Source organism: Triturus cristatus, chromosome 1_1 (genome assembly GCF_964204655.1).
Source record: "Triturus cristatus chromosome 1_1, aTriCri1.1, whole genome shotgun sequence".
Taxonomy (NCBI): Eukaryota; Metazoa; Chordata; class Amphibia; order Caudata; family Salamandridae; genus Triturus; species Triturus cristatus.
In genome coordinates this window covers 39,052,049-39,060,244 of record NC_140579.1, presented here as the reverse complement: position 1 = coordinate 39,060,244, position 8,196 = coordinate 39,052,049, and positions in this window count along the sequence as shown.

The window sequence follows — 8,196 nt, the reverse complement described above, 5'->3', positions numbered from 1 at the left end:
TGAATCTAAATTGGACGATTTAGAGAACTATAATCGTCGATCTAACCTACGCATAGTGGGGGTTCCGGAGGGTCCTGAAGGGTCCAGCACGCTGCAGTGGGTCACCTCTTTCTTAAAATCTAAAGTGATTCCTAATCATGAGGGCGACCTGACTATCACGCGAGCACATCGCGTTCCCGCTCAACCTTTCCCAAATTCTTCTCTTCCTCGAACAATTCTATTGAATTTCTCTGACACACGGATTAAGGAGACTATTCTCTCAACGGCAATTCAGAAAAGACAATTTTTTGTCAATGAAACTGTGAAATGTCGCATTTTTTCAGACATGTCTGCGTCTGTTGCTCGGAGAAGAAAAGAGTTTGTCCAGATGCTACAATTATTTAAAGCTAAAGGAGCTCAAGCCACGATAGCGCAGCAATCCAAACTTAAAGTTTTAGTGAAAGGCAAATTCTTTATGTTATCTGATATTGCAGCAGCACAGGAATTGCTCCGGGACATTTCCAACTCTTCATGAGGTTAAATTTGGGCAATCTATGGACTCTATGGACGTGTTTTTTTTTTAAAGATATAGGTTGATAGATGTGACGGATGTGCTTAGCTGGGAAAACTGTCCTGTCTTTCTCCTTGGCGGGTATGAGTAGGGGGAGGGGAGGTTCAGTTGAGCAGGGTGGAGTGCGGAATCCAGGGGGCCCAGGGGGTGCAAGATGTCACCCGAATGGCAGGGGTTTGGAACCGTTGGTCCGCGTGGGCTGGGGAATCTTGGCCAGTGGTGGGGATGGGGGTCACGGAGGTGTGGTTGGGGTTGTCTGGGTATGGGAGGGCTCCGGGGGGGTGGGGTCGCTGGGGTCGTGGGTGGTGGTGGGTGGTTCGAAACAAAAAGGAAACTGATGGTGTCTGTCTATCTTTCTTTATTTTTTTCATTTGTCAATATGTATTTATTGTATCCAGGGGGCAAAAGCGGTTCGGTGATAATTCTCCTTAGTCAATTTAATTCTGATCTCAATGTCTAACAAGGATAGTTTGAAGTTCCTTTCTCTCAATGTTAATGGTTTAAACAATATTAAGAAAAAGCGCGCTATGGAAGTTTGGTTAAAGGCCGAGAATCCCTCCGTTATTTTGTTACAGGAGACTCATATTCCCTCTTCCAAGCTTGATGGGTTTTCAATGCTCAAATCCTGGGCTTCGTTTCGGTGTTTCGCATCATGCGATGTATCTCAGCGAGGGGTGGCAATATTTTTGAATAAGAACTTATGTGCTGATATCATTCAATCACAACAGGGAGGCTCAGGACGTTGGTGCTGGGTCTCATGCAGAGTTAAAACCAGGCAGCGACCTTTTACCTTTGTATTTTGCTATGGACCTCTAATAGACGATGCCAGTTTGTATGAAGACTTGTTCCAATCTCTTTTGATGGTCTCAGGTGATATTGTTATTGGTGGGGATTTTATTGTGTTAATGGACCCGCATTTGGATACATCATCTCAATCATCCAAACAACTTAAACCGAAAGTCTTTCAAACCATCTCACATTATATCAAATTATTCGATCTTTCTGATCATTGGCGGGCTGATAATCCCTCTAAAAGAGATTATACCTGCTGGTCGGGTAGATTCAAATCCTCATCCCGCATCGATTTTTTCATAGCTTCTCGTAATCTTAAGCTCGGCTTTTGCAATACGTTGTTCAACGTATTCTCAGACCATGCTTTGCTTATTAGGGAGTTCACTTTTGGGGATTTTAGAAGATCCCCCAAAAGATGGGTTCTTAATAGAGCTCATCTTAATGACGATAAATGGGTCTCTGAATTAAAAAAACACGATTAAAGACTTTATAACTCTTAATATGGGCACCGCCTCCATAAGTATTATCTGGGACGCCCTAAAGGCCTTTATTCGCGGAATCATCATAGGGAAAGATGCGGCCATTTCAATTGTATCCAGGGCTCAAATCAAACTACTGGAATCCCGTATACATACACTTAGCGTTCTAAGGCAACAAAATCCCTCACGATCGGTTAAAGAACAATTAAATGAAGCTAAACAAAAATATACCACTTTTTTATATGAGCAGGGCGAGGTTTTTTTTGTACTCAATATCAAAAAATATATGAAGAAAGTAATTTTACTGGGAGATTCTTGGCCTGGCAGGCCAAAGAACAAGCAGCATCTAATTTAATTCGGGAGTTAAAATGCCCGGTTTCGCATCAATCTACAATCGATCCAGATAAAATAGGTGCGATAATGCATCGTCATTATCAAAATATATATTCTCATCAGCTTAAAATCAATCAGTCTAAATTAAACTCCTTTTTACGGCAGGCTGAGATCCCTTCTCTTTCCCATTCCGAAGAATTAATTATGGCAGATGAATTTTCTCTGGAAGAGATAGAGGCGGTGGTAAAAGATCTTCCATCAGAGAAAGACTACCCGCAGAGTTTTTCAAGGTTTTTTTTCCCTCTTTTTCTAATCTGTTTCTACTTTTGCTTAACTCCATGCTGTCTGGAGACTCAATTCCTGACTCTTTCCGCGAGGGCACTGTGGTCAGCTTTTTGAAGAAGGGGAAAGATGCTACCGATCCTAACTCATATCGTCCCATTACTCTTTTAAATTCCGATTACAAGATCGTCACTAAATTATTCGCTATTCGATTTAACCGAATTTCTTCTGATCTGATTCATAAAGACCAAAACGGTTTTATTACCGGTAGACAGCTCATGACTAATACTCACTATTTGGCAGAAGCTTTGGATTACTTGGAGACACGGAGGATCCCTGCACTTATTTTGTTATTTGATGCAGAAAAAGCTTTTGATTTGGTGGTTTGGGAGACACTTTTTATTATTTTGCAGCACTTTCATATCCCATGTAACGTTATTAATTTCATTCGTAATCTTTATTCGGGTGCTAGTGCTAATATTATCATTAATACACTCTCGGTTGGATCTGTTTCAGTTAATCGTGGAACCCGTCAGGGGTGTCCTTTATCACCTATTCTTTTTGCTTTTTTTATCGAACCTCTCGCAATAGTTATTCGAAAGTCTGCAGAGATTTCACCCCCAATTCCATCTATGTCTAAGATTAAACTTTATGCGGACGATATCATGTTACTTATTAATTCCGATCTGCAGTCTCAAGCTCAGGCATTTCAGATTTTTGAGCAATTTGAGTCTTTTGGGGGCTACCGGATCAATAAAAAAAAGACTGAAATTTTGATTTGTGGCAATCATATTCCAGAATTATATCCCGATTTACGTGGCTGTATAAATAATAAACCTAAAAGATATCTGGGGGTGTTTTTTTCCTCTTCAGTTACAGATCTTTTCGGTTTGAACTTTGTTCCCCTTCTTCAAAGGGTTCGCTCAATGCTAACCCGCTGGAATAAATTACCTTTATCATTACTGGGTAGAGTCGCCCTGATTAAAATGTCTATTTTACCATTATTTAATTTCTTGTGTTCAACAATTCCGTGTTTTCTCCCAGGGTCTTTTTTCTCGAAAATAGAATCCTTATTTTCAAGTTTTCTCTGGGCACATAAAAAGCCCCGGATTGCGATGACTACTCTTTATGACGGTTTAGATAATGGTGGCCTAGCACTTCCAAACATTAGAGATTATTATTTCGCCTACTTTGCTCAGTATTTAACTCGTTTCAAGGTCCCTACTCCGAACCCAAACCACTATATTAGTTTTTTCTTCGATTTAATTTTTTCAGAGAGTCAAATATCCTCCCCTCTTCAAATACCTAAATCCCCAAAATTGGTTCGGTATAAAATATTAGCTTGGTTTTTCATGAAGCGTTCGGCCATGATTAGCAGATATTCTCTCTCTCTTTTTAATACCTCCTCTTTGCTGACTAATTTACTCTCCTCAAGAGGGCAGGGGGTAAGCTCGCATTTAATGCGCTATTGGACTAAGGCCGGCTTTAGCAAAGTGGGCGATTTTTTACATCATTCCAGGTGGTTAACTCCGTCCGAGATGCGCCTACTACTTTCTGGCAATTTTTTGTTAGCCGGGTCTTATAATATAATTTATAAACTTTTGCAGCCATTTGCACCCACCTCCTTCTATCAGATTTCCCCTTTTAACAACGATCTTTTTTTCAATAGTACTTTAATAAGGAAACCTGGTGAGTGGCAACGTCATCTTGCTCAGATTAAACAAGACGATTTAGGATCCAAAGTAGTTAAAAAATGGTGGGAACATGAAAAACAGGTTTTATTTTTAACGACGTGGCGGACCATTAATAAATATAATTTTTTCACACTACGGGGAGCCAATTGGCGCAGAATGATATTTTTTGGGAAATGGCTCCTCTACTATACCCCGGCGGTAATTGCCAAAATGTTTAGTAATTATACACCGATCTGCTATCGTTGTCAAAGCTTCGCCCCCGCTAACTGGACACATGTCATAGCTGAATGTTGCATGGTCAAAGAGTTCTGGTGAGATATTTTTGCTTTTTTATCTTCGATTTTTCATATACAGATATCTGTAAATTCTATTTTGATGCTTCATGGCTTTGATCAGAATCTTAATCTCTCTGTCTCACTTGCCAAACTTCTATTTATTTGCATGGTAGTGGCCAGATCATTGTTACTTCAGAATTGGCGATCAACCCAGATACCATCTTTTTATGAATGGCTACGTAAAATGCGCAGAGTTAAGATCAGTGAGCGCAACTATGCGGCGAGGATTGGAGGGGGGAGAAAATTCGAAAAAATTTGGGGAAATTTTTTCTGACTCTCTTTGTATTAAGGTTATTTTCTTAATTGTTTCTGTTATTTTAGAAGGATCTTGGTTCATTGTTTCTGAGATGTTCTGGTTTTTGTAACTTTATATTTTTTTCTGTATTGTACTTAAATGTTGTATGACACCTTTCAGTTTCAATAAAAAAAAAAAAAGAGTTAGTCAGTCAGTCATATACTTTTATTCGATAAATTAATATCATAAAAAGACACAATTGCATTAATTAACATAAATATACAATTAAAAATAAAAACAAAAGGAACACCATAAATTCGTTTACATATCAATTTCATAAGGTATAAATTCAGGAACAAATGACACACTCCCCTCATATTCACTAAAAATTCCATGCAATTAATAATGAATAATAAATATTATAATAAATATTATACTTAAAATTAATTAAAAGGTCATAACCATTTAATAAAGTCTATATAAAAACACATCATCGTCCCCGGTCAAAATACAGCATTCCCTAGGCCTACTTTTTTCTTCGTGTTGCTGATTCGAACGGCTGCCACTAAAAAATTAGCGACATGAAAATTAGTCCGGACACTACTCAATAATTGTAAGTGTATAAGTGCCGGTCTAACCTGAGCAAACCCTACTTCCTTTAGCACCGGTAGTAGATACCTTTCCCTAATGCCTGAGTAATACTTGCAAAGCATGACAAAGTGCAAAGTGTCTTGTGATGACAGATTGTCACACTTGCAGGGCTCAGCATTATCCGGTGCTCCCCATTTGGGGAAATCTCCCAAAGAATAATGAATTAAATTAAATCGAAATCTAATTAACAGAGAACGATGGAAGGGGCGTGTAACTAGCTTCAGGTAGAGTTCCAGACCTGGTAGACTCACTAACCCAAAGTGTAGTCTAACTGAAGGTTTTTTCAACTCGAATTCCTCCCTTTCAGCTAATTGTAAGTTTACCATGGCAGTTTTTATCAGATCTATGTCTGCTTTCTTAATGATTTCCGGGGCCAAAAAAAGCTCTGGCCGGCCAAGTTTTTTAAAAGTGGATTCAATGTATGCTAACCACAGGATTTTACTGGCCATATCTAGAGCTAGGCAGTCATTCAGGATCATGTGGTTCAAAGTTATCTCCTCATTAACCAAGTCTTGAGCCAACATAATATCGGGGCCATTTTCACTTTATCTAATACATAATCCAGCCCCGTCTCCACATGTATCGAATAGGTAGGGGTTGACTGTGGCACAGATAATAAGGTTCTTAGAAATGTATTTTCCACCACTTGGATTTGATGATCTTGTGAGGTATACCCCCAGATCTCAGAACCATAAGTAGCTATTGCAAGGCACTTTGCCTTGTAGACCTTTAAAATAGCTTCCATGGGTCTGGCTCCAAGACGTTTCGAAAAGCCCATCAGGGCTGATGTGGATCTAGCAAATACATTTCTTTTAAGTTTCATTTGCGGTCCCCAGGACCCTTTTTCATCAAATAAGAGACCTAAGTATGTAAAAACAGGGACCCTACTAACCTCATCTTTCCCACAGAAAAATTTCATCATATTTTTCGTTCTACTTTGTTCCCCGACTATCATTACATGAGATTTTTTTGCATTTATTTTTAGATCAAGTGACTCCATAAATATGTCAAACTTCATTAACAATTTATTTAGACCGACTCCAGTACGGGCCAGCAAAACCACATCGTCAGCATAGAGGAGAACTGGTATAGTTGTGTCTGTCTCCTACTCTCGGAACATCTAACGATGCTCCCTTCAGGGCAGGTTCTAATGCATTAATGTATAGTGTAAAAAGCAGGGGTGCCAAAATGCACCCCTGCCTAACCCCTCTTTCTGATTTAAAATACTTTGTACATCTCCTGTCTTGGGTGACTCGTATAGAAGCAATCAAGCCACAATGGAGATCAGCAAGGAATTTAACTAATGCACTATCAATGCCCATATTTAGTAAAATTTGCCACAGCTTCGACCTATTTACTAGGTCAAAAGCTGATGAGAGGTCCATGAATCCCAGGTAAAGGGAACCCTTTTTAGCTACAGTATACTTATTAATAAGGACCTGTAAATTAAGACATTGATTTAATGTGCTCCTTTTGGCTCTAAAGCCATATTGAGCATTAGTTAGGATCCCGCTTCCCTCAAAATGATCTGTCAACCTAGCTAAAATAACTCTGCCTAGTATCTTCACAGCAGAATCTATCAGGGAGATAGGCCTGTAACAGGATGGGTCATCTCTTTGCCCTTTTTTAAAGACCGGAATAATGATGGATTTTGACCAAGAGATGGGAATTATGTTTGAACCTGATGCGTTAAAAACATTAGTCAATACCCTTGCCCAAAATCTAGGGTGACTTTTATAGAGGTCCACTGGGACCCCATCCGGACCTGGCGCCTTATTTATCCTGGTCTCCGTTATTGCTTTAAATACTTCACTCTCCTGGAAGACCACTACTGGCGCTAATTCTGAATTAGAGATATCTACTTGTGGACTCTCAACCCCTTGACTTCCATAAATGTTCTCAAAGTGGGCAGTCCATTGGTCATCTTGAATATTACAATCAAGTCGGGAATTATATTCACCGGAAAAAAAAGGCTCGTTGATAGTTTGCCAAAATTTCCCACTATCCCTCAAGACCTTCTGGGACAAAAGTTTGTCCCATGCCTCATCCTTGATCTGATTTTTTCTTAACCTGATGACCTGTTTATAGGACTTCCTTAGCTCCCTAATTTGCTCCCTATTTCTAGGGCAATGTTTTAATGCTTTAAGGAGTGCCGAATGTGCCCCAGTACAAGCATTATCAAACCATCTTTTCCCACTAATAGTGGTTGTGGAATGTATTTGCTTCGTCAGCTTGCTACTAATATGTTTGCAAATAATACCAAAAGCTTCTACAATCAGTGTATTTGGTGCAACAATATCCAAGCAGATACTGACTTCCTTCTCTGTATTAGACATAACCTCCCCCAAGAAAACTTCAGGAATTACTTTCGTCCATTTCAATCTCCTGTCTTGGTCCGTTGATATCACCTCTCGTCTGGTGCCCATATTCTTGAATTCTATAAAACTTAATTGCCCCCCCTGGGCCATTTCTAAAATTACAGGGTTGTGATCACTAAAAACAGAAGACCCCACCTTATATGAAACAACACTGCCTAGGACTGGGGGAGTCATAAAAATATAATCTATGACTGTGCCTGTATCCGTGCCTTTATAGGTGGCTACCCTAGGACCTCCTACAGTACATCCCGATTCATAAAGATTTGTGGTGGCCAAAAATTTCTCTAGGGCCTCCCCTTGCATAGTGTGTTCAAAGTGTACAAAAGCGGAATATGGGGGACCATCTAAATTATCAAGAACACATTCTTGTCCACATGGGTGGATGTTAAAGTCACCCATAACAATAACCTCCGCCCATGGGTTTTTTACTTTATATGTCAATAAAAAGTCCTCTAGACATATTAAAA